Raw genomic sequence first — 13,736 nt, forward strand, 5'->3', positions numbered from 1 at the left:
TTAGAATTTAACAATCTAACTATAGCAAGCCACTCATGTGAAGATATTTAAAATCCACGTGTAAATTCTTATTAGGGCAAATTGGACAGGAAAACTACAAAAATAAAATGTAAGCATCCATTACAATTAATGTAAATGCATTCTGACAATGAAATGTATTTATTAAAATAAAATACGATTATGAACTTGATAAGAATACTATATTTACATTTTAATAATATTACATCATAAATTCAAAGTAATTTGATATTAAAAATGTTAAAATAAATTAGATATTTAATTTTATTTTTTATTTTTTTGCTTTATCCTTACATTTTAAAATGTAGTATTGTAATATTTGTAATAAAATATTATTGTATTTAAAATTAATACATGTATTTGGGTTTAAACTATGTGCAGGATAATAACGTTTTACAAGTCAATTGTGAAAAAGTTTAAAGCCAAGCATATGTTTTAAAAAAAAATCAGAAAAGAGTTTGGCTGACTTTGTATCTCTTCTTTCTCATTTAGAATCTCTTAGAATTTGATTCTTGAAAACTGGATGGTCCTATACTGAATAGACCATTTTTTTTCTTTCTGTCATAATATGCGTTACATAAATAATTTTATAGTAATATATATATAAGATAATATGATCAGTTGGTTGGCAGATTGCATTCTCTTTCTAGATCTCAACAATCATATAGCTTCTCACACCTTAGAGTGATTATATTTTATAGACTGGTATACAAAAAAAAGCTATTAGGATATTTTAAAGCAATTTCCTACTTTGTTTAAGAATATTCACTGGTGACCTATTTATTAGTTGAATCTTTTTAAAAAGATTTAAAAATAAAATAGATCTCAGTCTACACATTTAGTTTCAATAGATTTTGTTGACATGAATACTAGGCACTCAACAATGCAAACACAAGTTGAGCCTAAAGGATGCTAGAAAAGACCAGCAGGCAATTTCTTTCTTTTTTCTTTTCTTTCTTTTCTGACTCAGCTCAGTGATTACAATTGTAATGTAAAGTAATATGCCTAAGTGAGAAATACAGGCAGAAAATAGAATATACAAAGGCTATATATAACCTTGCAGCTTGAATCTATGTGTCTAGTTTTGAGATTTCTATTCACTGACATATTCTACACATTATTCTTCCCTGTATCTTGTATAGATGACTAAATTATGATAAGTAAACAATATCAAGTAAACTAAATAGATTTAAGCTCAAACCAAACTGCATGATTTATATATTGATTTTATATAACTAGAATTCCTGAATCATTTATATCCTTATAGTGTTTTTATATCTCTCTGAAATTTTTTTTTACATTTAATAATTCTGAATGTTTTTGTTTACAGATAGAATTTTTGGAAAATGACATTACATTTTGCCATTTCATAAAAAAATAGTGGTGGCTTCCTCATTAAACACATTTGATGCATTACACTTCTAAGTTTATCAAGTAAAATGTAAATAAGGTTTTGGAGTTCAGGGATACATTAAACCCTAATAGTATAATACATACATTATACTATTTAGGGTTATTAAGACACAGGTAGGAGAGAAAATGAAGTTCAGTAATGTATCTTCCATTGTGTTGGTAGATTTAAGGTCATACTTCAGAATAAATGTAATATCCTGCACAGACAAAGGAAGTTTCCATTAAATGTATGCCAAAATATTTTCAGCAGCACAATCTGAAATGATTGTGAAACATGATTTAAGATTAGGAAAATGAAATATATTTGCTCAGAGAAATCAGTGGTATTCACAAGCCAGGCTCATTTTCATTATGAATTGTAATTGGAAGCGATAACTTAGTTGTTGCTATATTGCATAAAAACGTAACATATTTTTAACATATAATTTTTTTATATTTCTTTAAAAAAAAAAAAAAGACATTCACGCATAATGAATGTGCATTATCTGTCCAACTGCTTGAGTCTTTTTTTTAAATAAATATATATTTATATGGAGATCTAAAAGTCTCTTAAAGCTAATATAATGCAGTTGTTTTATCTATTTCTACAAATAACATTTAGACATATGTGAAAGTTAGGTGCAGTTGCATTTTCATTTGTGTCATAAAGTTGAAGGAATATTTGAGTCTTTTTCTATTTGACATAGTGTAAATAATTAAGTATAAAGGAAATATACAGGTATATGAATTTGAATATCATATGTTAATAGTGTTTGTGTTGGCTTAAATACACAGGTTAGAATCAATTAAATATGTTAAAATTGCACTAAAATAATATCTTGTGAAAATATAGCAATATAGCAAAAATATTTTATCAATCTAAGAGATAATTGTCTCATAGGGTATTTAGCAACCAATTTAGACGCTGGTATATTCAGCACAATTATTTTGTATCTCTAATTTGTATCTCTGATTGATCAATTTAATTATTAAATGTAAATATACTGTATATATATAATTCATTTGTTATATAATTTTGTCTAAAACTACTTCATAAAACAGTGAAGAACATGATGTTGTGTACTTTTCAAAGAATGAAAATTGCTACCAATGTCTGGGCCAATATTTTTTATAAAGTGCAAAATTCTTTGTCTTCACCTGAGATAAAGAAAAGAGGTATTGACATTCTAGAATGAAATGGCTAGTTAAAAAAAATGTTTTTATTGCGAAACAAGGCATAAAATAAAGAGAGATCAGTTTATCTGCACATAAACACTAAATGGAGTCATTCCTATTAGTTAAACAAAAAAGTAATAGTGGGGGTTTCGCATTTGAGTGCTACTAGCCCAAATCTAGGGAAGACAGTACTCTTTGTGAATCTGCATACTCAAGCTTTTGTATACATCTTAAACATGTTATTTAATTGAAAAGTAGATCTTAATTTTTATGACACACACTCAGCTGGTAATATCAGTTTATTTAAAAAAAGAAAATAGTATGTTGTATGAAGCCTTTTATTAACACTGTATATATGCACTATATAATATTACTATTCTGTTTATAAATATACTCTAATATGTAAGTATTACCAGGCTATAATGCTTCCTCCTGTTGTTATCTCAATCAGTTCATTGTTATATATAATACATGTTTAGATTTTAATGTATTCATAAACTCTATAATGAGAAAAAAAATGTAAACAGAAAACTTGTTTTAGTGAACACTATTCTACACTGTTGGTTCAGCTTCTTTCAGCTCACATGGCAAACACAAAGGAGACATATCCAGTAGCTTATCCGTCTGCCTCCATCTGGAAGGGTACTCCAAGATGCCTCTTCTCCCACATGTCAAGCTTCAGTATTTTTTATAGTGCTCTTTCTCAGTTAATCTTCTCTGATACATTTTACTCTTCTAGAGATCAGTTAAAAATATATCAACAGTTTAAAAATATATCATTTAAAAAGATTCATTTATACAGAGCTATTTTACACAGTACTACACTTTTTTTCACCATCCACTTCTAATACCTGAAAATGTGTTAGTCTTTGCACTATCGATTGTGCACCACTTGTAATCTAGCCCTGTGCGTGTAAAATTGTATAGGAAATGAAATAGCATTCATAATAAGGGATGGTACAACGTTACCTTGTAAATGATCACTTATTGTCATTGTAATATAAACATAAAGTACCATGAGATGTATAGTGATCCATATACATATACTTTTATATGAATAAATGACTATCATACAATGAATTAAAAACTATACAAAGTTCATATATAGATACAGGATTTGAGTGCTCCACTCCCAAGGAAGCTAATAAGCAAAGTGCAGGATGTGCTTGAAGCAGATTACAAAGAATCAAGGAGAGGTATGTGCTAAAAGACCATTTGGTCTTATTGGAGGACTATGTAGCAGTTTTGTTAAAGTAAATCATTTCAAAATACAAAAATCTTTTCACGCTATTAGAACAAAGTGCTCTCAAAATATGTATAAAAATAAAATGAGAATAAAATAAATCTCTGTTAAGGTGTGATATAAAATTACTCCATAAACAAAGGCACAGTTATTTTTAATTTGTATAGGGAAGAACTCTACCAGACTCCAGAGGAGGAGAGTTGTAAACAAATACTATTTATTTTCACTGTACTTTGTTCACTCTTCAGCAGAAGTGGGAGGGGGTGCAAATTCCTTTCAGAAATTACCCAAATGTAATCAACAATGTTTAATAGGTATATGTACTTGCGTTATTAAACCCTAGGAGGATCGTTTAAACTTTTAAACATAAACAAAGGCAATGTCAAATATACTAGATGCCACTTTCTAAAACTGTCAAAAGAGAGGGGGGAGAGAGAGAGCAAAAGAGAGGGGAGAGAGAGAAAGCAAAAGAGAGGGTGGGAAAGAGAGCAAAAAAGAGGGGAGAGAGAGTAAAAAAGAGGGGAAAGATAGAGAGAGCAAAAGAGAGGAGGAGAGAGAGAGCAAAAGATAGGACGAGAGAGAGCAAAAGATAGGACGAGAGAGAGAGAGCAAAAGATAGGACGAGAGAGAGCAAAAGATAGGACGAGAGAGAGAGAGCAAAAGATAGGACGAGAGAGAGCAAAAGAGAGGGGGAGAGAGAGCAAATGATAGGACGAGAGAGAGAGAGCAAAAAAGAGGGGGGAGAGAGAGCAAAAGAAAGGGGGAGAGAGATAGCAAAAGAGAGGGAGGAGAGAGAGAGTAAAAGAGAGGGGGGAGAGAGAGCACAAAAGAGAGGGGGAGAGAGAGAGCAAGAGAGGAGAAAGAGATAGCAAGAGGGGGAGAGAGAGCAAGAGAGGGGGGAGAAAGAGAGGGGGGAGAGAGAGCAAAAGAGAGGGGGGAGAGAGAGCAAAAGAGAGGGGTAGAGAGAGAGCAAAAGAGAGGGGAGAGAGAGAGAGAGCAAAAGAGAGGGGGAGAGAGCACAAAAGAGAGGGGGAGAGAGAACAAAAAAGAGGGGGAGAGAGAGAGCAAAAGAGAGGGTGAGAAGGAGAGCAAAAGAGAGGGGGGAGAGAGAGCGCAAAAGAGAGGGGGGAGAGAGCAAAAGAGAATATCAAGAGAGAGAGCAAAAGAAAGGGGAAAGAGAGAGAGCAAAATAGAGGGGGAGAGAGAGAGAGCAAGGGGTGGGACCGCTGTACTGCAAAAAATTGCCCGTGTACATGGGCTTTAGGACTAGTATATATATATATATATATATACACACAGGACCGTCTTTAACACAGGGCAAAAGGGGCAGTTGCCCTGGGCCCAGTCTTTGTTGAGGGGCCCAAGAATCCTAAAAAAAAAAAAAAAAATTTTTTTTTTTTTTTTTTTTTTAGTTCATGCCAGACTGCTGATGTCATGTGACATGGGACACACACACACAGTCAGTCCTAATATTGTCACAGTCAAAAGTTCTCTGCTTATATTTATTCGTGAGAAACTGTGCCAGACCGTGCCAATGTCATGTGACATTCCAAGCTAGTGCCATGTGCTATTTTAGATGTGCACTGTGCAGCACTGGATGCTAAGCCCTAACTAGGCATCCAGTCAATCCAACTGCATCAGAAAAGGTTCTGCTGGGGTTACCACTGTTACCAGGTAACTGCTCTGGTGGTGGGGATTGTTTCTGGGTAGCGCTCACTATAGGCACATGCAGCAGAAAGCTGGAGCTGCTGTGGCTCTAAGATCAACTAACAGAAGTTTGTTAGGAAAACAGTGCTTTGTAGAAAGGTGTCAGTGGGAAGAATAAGTGTGTACACATGCCCCTCCCCCATGCAGCATTGTCTAGTGCAGGATGAGAGGGAACTTGTTCCTAGCAAAGTAGTGACATGTGCTGCTGTGGCTGATGTATAGTGTCATGCTGATACTTCACACATTAAGGTAAGGTTTATTTTTATAGTTTTTATTTCTCTCTGTTTAAGATTTTACAGCTTCCCATAGTAGTTCTACTGTTCCAGTCAGTAAACTTATATCTATCTGCACCTCTATGTTTCCGCCTCAGTCTTTACCTTGCTTTGCTCCTGTTGGCTGCCCTAAATCTCTTTAACCAGCTAACCTCACACCAGAATCACATTCAAAAGCATATTAAATTAATCCAGAGTGGAGGAATTTATATATTTATTTACTTATTAGTACTGCTTAGGTCCAGTTTCACATATTGCAATTTTTTTTAATAATTAGCCCAGCAGTGGATGATCCACTGCTGGGCTTATAATTTAAAAAAATATATAAAATAAATTGATTTAGCTGTTTTTTGGGATGTTGGGGTAGAGAGCGAAATTGCATGGGGGGGGGGCCCTAGAAAATGTTTGCCCAGGGTCCAGTCAGTATTAAAGACGGCCCTGTATACACACATACAGAGAGAAGTGGACTCACAGCAACGAACAACTGGCTCAATACCATTGTTAGCCTGTTCTATGGCGATTTACCACCTGGGTGCAGACTGATATACTACAGGAAAGTTCTATTCTGTGAAAAGCATTACTGGGCTAAAAGAAGTTGCACCCAGGTGGTAAATCGCCATAGAACAGGCTAACAATGGTATTGAGCTGGTTGTTCGTTCCTGTGAGTGCATTTCTCTCTGTGTGTATTTAGTCTCTCTATGGGAAAAAGGGGCAACCAGACGTGGACTCCTTGCTCAGTGTGCTTAGTGGAATACTGCTACACCTCACTGACGAGTCCCTATGAAGGCCGAAACGATCGTCTGGGGTTGCTGTGTTCCTTGTTCAGAGAGGAATTGCCTGGTATTTTGTCGCTGGCCTGACCATAATAGGCGGGACCAGACTGATATACTACAGGAAAGTTCTACTCTGTGAAAAGCATTGCTGGGCTAAAAGAAGTTGCACTCAGGTGGTAAATCGCCATAGAACAGGCTAACAATGGTATTGAGCTGGTTGTTCGTTCCTGTGAGTGCATTTCTCTCTGTGTGTATTTAGTCTCCCTATGGGAAAAAGGGGCAACCAGACGTGGACTCCTTGCTCAGTGTGCTTAGAGGAATACTGCTACACCTCACTGACGAGGCCCAATGAAGGCCTAAACGATCGTCTGGGGTTGCTGTGTTCCTTGTTCAGAGAGGAATTGCCTGGTATTTCGTCGCTGGACTGACCGTAATAGGCGGGACCAGACTGATATACTACAGGAAAGTTCTACTCTGTTAAAAGCATTGCTGGGCTAAAAGAAGTTGCACCCAGGTGGTAAATCGCCATAGAACAGGCTAACAATGGTATTGAGCTGGTTGTTCGTTCCTGTGAGTGCATTTCTCTCTGTGTGTATTTAGTCTCCCTATGGGAAAAAGGGGCAACCAGACGTGGACTCCTTGCTCAGTGTGCTTAGAGGAATACTGCTACACCTCACTGACGAAGCCCAATGAAGGCCGAAACGATCGTCTGGGGTTGCTGTGTTCCTTGTTCAGAGAGGAATTGCCTGTTATTTCGTCGCTGGACTGACCATAATAGGTGGGACCAGACTGATATACTACAGGAAAGTTCTACTCTGTGAAAAGCATTGCTGGGCTAAAAGAAGTTGCACCCAGATGGTAAATCGCCATAGAACAGGCTAACAATGGTATTGAGCAGGTTGTTCGTTCCTGTGAGTGCATTTCTCTCTGTGTATATATATATATATATATATATATATTTTTTATAGCAACACTTGTATTGTTTTGCAACCTAGTAACAGGCCCCTTGAAAAGACATAGGGGCATATTTATCAAGGTCTGGCGTACCTGATCCGACACTGCGGATCAGGTCCGCCAGACCTCGCTGAATACGGCGAGCAATACGCTCGCCGTATTCAGCATTGAGCCAGCAGCTCACAAGAGCTGCTGGTGCAACGCCGCCCCCTGCAGACTCACGGCCAATGGGCTGCCAGCAGGGGGGTGTCAATCAACCCGATCGTACTTGATCGGGTTAAATTGTGGTGATGTGTGTCCGCCTGCTCAGAGCAGGCGGACAGGTTATGGAGCAGCGGTCTTTGTGACCGCTGCTTCATAACTGCTGTTTCTGGCGAGTCTGAAGACTCGCCAGAAACAGGGGCCATCAACCTCCATACGGAGCTTGTTAAATAGAGCCCTTTGAATGTATATACCTTATGTTCTGTGCTGTGACCAGTTACAAAGTCACAAACACATAATTATATACTGTGTTAATCAAGAAATCGTTGTGTAGGATGTTCTGAATCCCGCAGGATGCATTCAAACTTTTCCGTGGCAAAAGATAAAAAATACAATTTTCATATTTTTATGTCAGGAAAGTAGGGAAAAACAACAATGAGTGTACATTACAAAATTGATTTTCACAATGCCTAAACGTTCTAGACTAAAGTTTAAGATGAACAAAAACAGGAGAACTTAATAATTTAATGGTAAAAATACTACGGACCATTCAATACAGAAGAATTGCATAATTAACAAGTACATAATAAAAAGACAATGCAATAACACTTACTTTGAACTTTGAATGAGTAGATTTTCTTCTGACAAATTTCTTTTTTTTCATATTTGCCCCCTGTACCATGTGACAGCCATCAGCCAATCACAGACTAGTATACATATACCCGGTGAACTTGTGCACATGCTCAGTAGGAGCTGGGGGCCTCAGGAAGTGTGTATATAAAAAGACTGTGCAAAATTAGATAATGGAAGCAAATTGTAAAGTCTATTCAAATTGCATGCTTTATCTGAACGATTAAAGTATTTTTTTTACTTTAGTGACCCTTTATTGTGTAAACATTTTGCCTTAAAGTAAAGTAAGGTGTTTTTAAAACTGGTCTGCATATATACTTGGGAACTGCTGTACTACTTGAGCCATTTAAGTTTTGATTGTGATGGGTTGTGATTTGCTAGTGATTTGCAACAATGTTGCAGGGCTGTTGCTATAACTTATGGGTTCCATAAGATCTAGCCACTGGTTTGTAGTTGTATTCACTAGCATTTCCAACTGTTTTTCCTTTACCTACCCCTGCATTACCAGATAGAGACTTATATAACATACATTAAAGGGACAGTAAACATGTTATAATTAGAAGACATATGTGTGGTTTAGTTATAGAATAACATCCAAGAACAACAGGCGTTGTTAACGTTTTTGAAACAAATTAACATAATTTTTACTGCAATTATTTTTCAATAGCCAAACTCCACCCACTATTTGCCTTATTTTGAGAAATCAATCTGGCCTTTAGTCCACAGACAACAAGGCTAGCCATTGTCATAACGTTTAAAATACATTGCAGCTGTTATTGATAAAGCCAGTTTTGGAAATATATGTAGCAGAGTTAGCCTTGAAAAGTCAACGAGATGCATTTCAACTTCTGAGAATTAGAAATTGTTAAATTTTCAGAGCAAAATTACATAAAAATAGGGCAAAATAATTAATATTGCATAAATATTTCTTAATGCATAACTAAACATTTTATATAAAAATCTCTAGGTGTTTAATTTCCCTTTTAAACACTATTTATCAACACTCAGGAAGGCTAGAGAAACAAAACATAAGTGAAAGTAAATAGGGCTCAATTATAATAAGTTCTCTGGACTTGCAAGATTTTCTAAGTAATCTTGCAGTTTTGTGTCTCACAAATAGGTGTTTCCTGCTGTTCAGTATGTGAAGGTAATGCATACATTACAACAGAGCTTACAAAAATTGTATTTTTTTTTTAAACAAAGTATTGACATTAAAACATGCAGTAATATTGTATTGTTAAAGTATTTAACAAAATTGTTTTTCAAAAACGCACGGTAGAAATCACAATAAAACTACACTGCACATGCCAAAAATGTTGTGAAATGTGTATGTATAATATGAAAATCAAAGCATATTGTTATCCTTATTATAAGATGAGTTTCCCCGCTTCGGCTAGAGTAGCTGAAATTTCTCCTCCAGGTCTGGTGTATTCTACAAACATATCCCACCCCTGCAAATCTCACTGCTTTTTATAGCTAACTGAAAGGTGGTGAGATTGTGTGAAAATACGCAAAACACTTATTACCCTAAGAGAAAAACACATGTATATGAAAATAGAGGTAATTGTTATGTACCGTACATTGCAAGCAGAGTAATCGGATTTGCGGTATTATTTAATTTTTAACATGCTCAGGGAGGGGGGGGCATTACTTTCTAGGGGAGGCATATCACAAGTTGCAGGGACAGCCCCTTTTTTTATAAATTAGCTAAGGTCAGCCCCTGTAAGTGCTGATGTGGTGGTTTTTCATATCTGGGCCGTCAAAATTTTGATCATCTGGCCTAAAGAGAGCAGACAAGGTGACATGTTAGATTAGTCTATAATGGAAGTGCATACACAGTGTAAGAGCATAACTGTATGCTGGAGGAGTGGATAGTGTAGGAGGAGTTTCAGTAATGTGTAAGGTGCTGGAGTGGAGAGTTGCATTTAAACTAAACTGAGATGAAGAACTCAAATAGAGGCAGTTAAAGGGACATTTGATTTTATTTATATTTCATTTTTTAGACATTGTATATATCAGTTATGCACTTTACTGCAATAAAAATACATGTTTTATAAATATATTATATGCAGAGTTTGCAGTTTCTGAGAGCCAAAATTATACTTCCCATGAAAAATGTACTTTAGTCTTTCTGAAGTCAGAAGTGTAGGTAAAATGAATAAGGAATGTATATTGCGTATATTTGTTGCTGTTGGTTTTTCTTTTTACTATTATAGAGAAGAATAGCATAGAAAATGTGAGAATAGGCCACTAGCAACAGAGATTAGAGTGGCTAGAAGTGGGCAAGGATAATACAACAGGAATGATGCAGACATTAAATATAAGACAATAAAGCACAGGCCGTGGAATGTAAATAGTGGGAGATAGATTATAGATGCAATTAGTTCATCTGCAGAACATCTGGTTATAGTAAAAACGTCTCAGCTATGTTAGAGTGTGTTTGCATATGGAAGCAAGATTTGCTGTGCAGGTATTTGGAGCTTAGATGAGTTACTGCACCTATGGATGTGTTATTGCTGTGTGTAGAGAGTGGTTTTTAATACTCAGAGTAAATTTACACTAACATATATATTTGTTTAGGTGCTCTCATGTATCCCTTAAATCATGTAGCCCTAAAATAAGTATACCATTAATCCATATATGTTAGGGAGCACCATTCCAGTAAATCATTATTGCATCTCTTGCTGCTACTGCATTCTATAAGAACAACATATATAAAAAATATATTAGCTAACTTTGGAAAAGATACAAAACCAGAGTTGACAATTTAAGTTTAAATCTTTAAAAAAAAAAAAGGATATATTTTTATGTATCCCTAAACAGATCACGTGATAAAATCTATTGCTTTAAAAGTACGCAACCTAGGAACTATAATAAATAGCCATTTATAAAACATATCTGGTGAGGGTTTGACCTTGCAAACTTGTGTAACCAGGATACAGTTTCACTGAATGCAAACAAATGTCACTAAACATATGTATGTTTTTAAACAATGGGAAAAACTGGCAGAGTTTCCCCTTTATATATACGTACATGCTATTTATGTCTAGATACAATTTTCCTTTTCTATTTCCTTTGAAAACCTACAAAAAAATGTTTGATAAAAAAAAAAAACATTATTTTAATATAGTTGCTGCTTAAATCAGCTCAACAAAGTATATCTGAACAAGGATTTACAGAGTAGCTGCCATCCAGTCAACAGCCAAGATTTGCCAAAGTACAATGTGGCAAATTTAAAGTGATGGTAAATTTGAGCGTTTAAAAAACGCTATGATTTACTATCACTAAAAAATACTAGACTTTCAGCGATGAGTTTGTAAAAAAAAGTATGCTAAACTCATGCTTTCTGTGTCACGGTAAAGTCAGCGCCTCCAACCCCTATGGGACAGTGTTCTTTTCTCAGTGAGGTAATGTTTCCACCTCTAAACCAATAGCCGTTCTAGCATAAAGAACACTGCCAGATGACTAGCATGGCTATTGGTTTAGAGGTGGAAACATCACCTCATTGAGAAAAGAGTACTGTGCCGTCGACTGCCAGAGGCGCTGACTTTAGTGAGGATCTGGCGCACAGAAAGGGTGAGTTTAGTATGCTTTTTTTTTTACAAACTCATCAATGAAAGTCCAGTTTATTTTTAGTGATGGTTTTAAAAATGCTCAGATTTACCATAACTTTAGCATTCACTATTAAAACCTAATTTAACTATGTGGTATTCATTGATGACATCTTACCTCCATTATGGCACAATCACTTTCTTGTCATAAGACCTTTTACCATTTCACAGTTTCCTTGTTTTCATTATAATGATCTTTAGATAGGTATTTAAAGGGCAAGTATAATGTACAATAGTTTTTCCCTTAATGTATTTCCAATGACTTCTTATACCAGCTGCAGAGTATAAACTGTATGAGAAATTTCATTTCCAGGTTTATTTGTTTATATGAAATAGCAGTTTTTTTGTTTTGAAACCACAGCCTATTAAAATGGGTTGAGCTTGCAGGCAATGAGGCCTATTTACTAAAGGTCTTGCGGACCTGATCCGACAGTGTGGATCAGGTCCGCAAGACCTCACTGAATGCGGAGAGCAATACGCTCTCCGTATTCAGCATTGCACCAGCAGCTCACAAGAGCTGCTGGTGCAACGCCGCCCCCTGCAGACTCGTGGCCAATTGGCCACCAGCAGGGGGTGTCAATCAACCCGATCGCACTCGATCGGGTTGAATTCTGGCGATTCTTTGTGACCGCTGCTTCATAACTGCTGTTTCTGGCGAGTCTGAAGACTAGCCAGAAACACGGGCCCTCAAGCTCCTTACGGAGCTTGATAAATGGGCCCCTATAACAGATAACATTTCGATATTACTTTGTTTACACACTCATGATTAATTTTCTTAGATTTGTCTGTAAACCAAAGATCAATAACAATGGAAAGTTATCATTTTATTATTTATCTCTTCTTCACTGTACCGGGAGTGTAATTTCTTCTGCTGACTGTGTTTACATACGCCTAGATTTAGAGTTCTGCGTTAGCCGTCCAAACCAGCGTTAGGGGGTCCTAACGCTGTTTTTGGCCGCCCGCTGGTATTTAGAGTCAGTCAGGAAAGGGTCTAACGCTCACTTTCCAGACGCGACTTTTCCATACCGCAGATCCCCCTATGCCAATTGCGTAGCCTATCTTTTCAATGGGATCTTTCTAACGCCGGTATTTAGAGTCTTGGCTGAAGTGAGCGTTAGAAATCTAACGACAAGACTCCAGCCGCAGAGAAAAGCCAGGAGTTAAGAGCTTTCTCGGCTAACGCCGGTTCATAAAGCTCTTAACTACTGTGCTCTAAAGTACACTAACACCCATAAACTACCTATGTACCCCTAAACCGAGGCCCCCCCACATCGCCGCCACTCTAATAAAATTTTTTAACCCCTAATCTGCCGACCGCACACCGCCGCAACCTACATTATCCCTATGTACCCCTAATCTGCTGCCCCTAACACCGCCGACCCCTACATAATATTTATTAACCCCTAATCTGCCCCCCCCCAACGTCGCCGCTACCTTACCTACACTTATTAACCCCTAATCTGCGACCGGACCTCACCGCTACTATAATAAATGTATTAACCCCTAAAGCTAAGTCTAACCCTAACACTAACACCCCCCTAAGTTAAATATAATTTTAATCTAACGAAATAAAATAAATCTTATTAAATAAATTATTCCTATTTAAAGCTAAATACTTACCTGTAAAATAAACCCTAATATAGCTACAATATAAATTATAATTATATTGTAGCTATTTTAGGATTTATATTTATTTTACAGGCAACTTTGTATTTATTTTAACTAGGTACAATAGCTATTAAATAGTTATTAACTATTT

The sequence above is a fragment of the Bombina bombina genome, chromosome 1, assembly GCF_027579735.1.
Source record: "Bombina bombina isolate aBomBom1 chromosome 1, aBomBom1.pri, whole genome shotgun sequence".
Classification (NCBI taxonomy): Eukaryota; Metazoa; Chordata; class Amphibia; order Anura; family Bombinatoridae; genus Bombina; species Bombina bombina.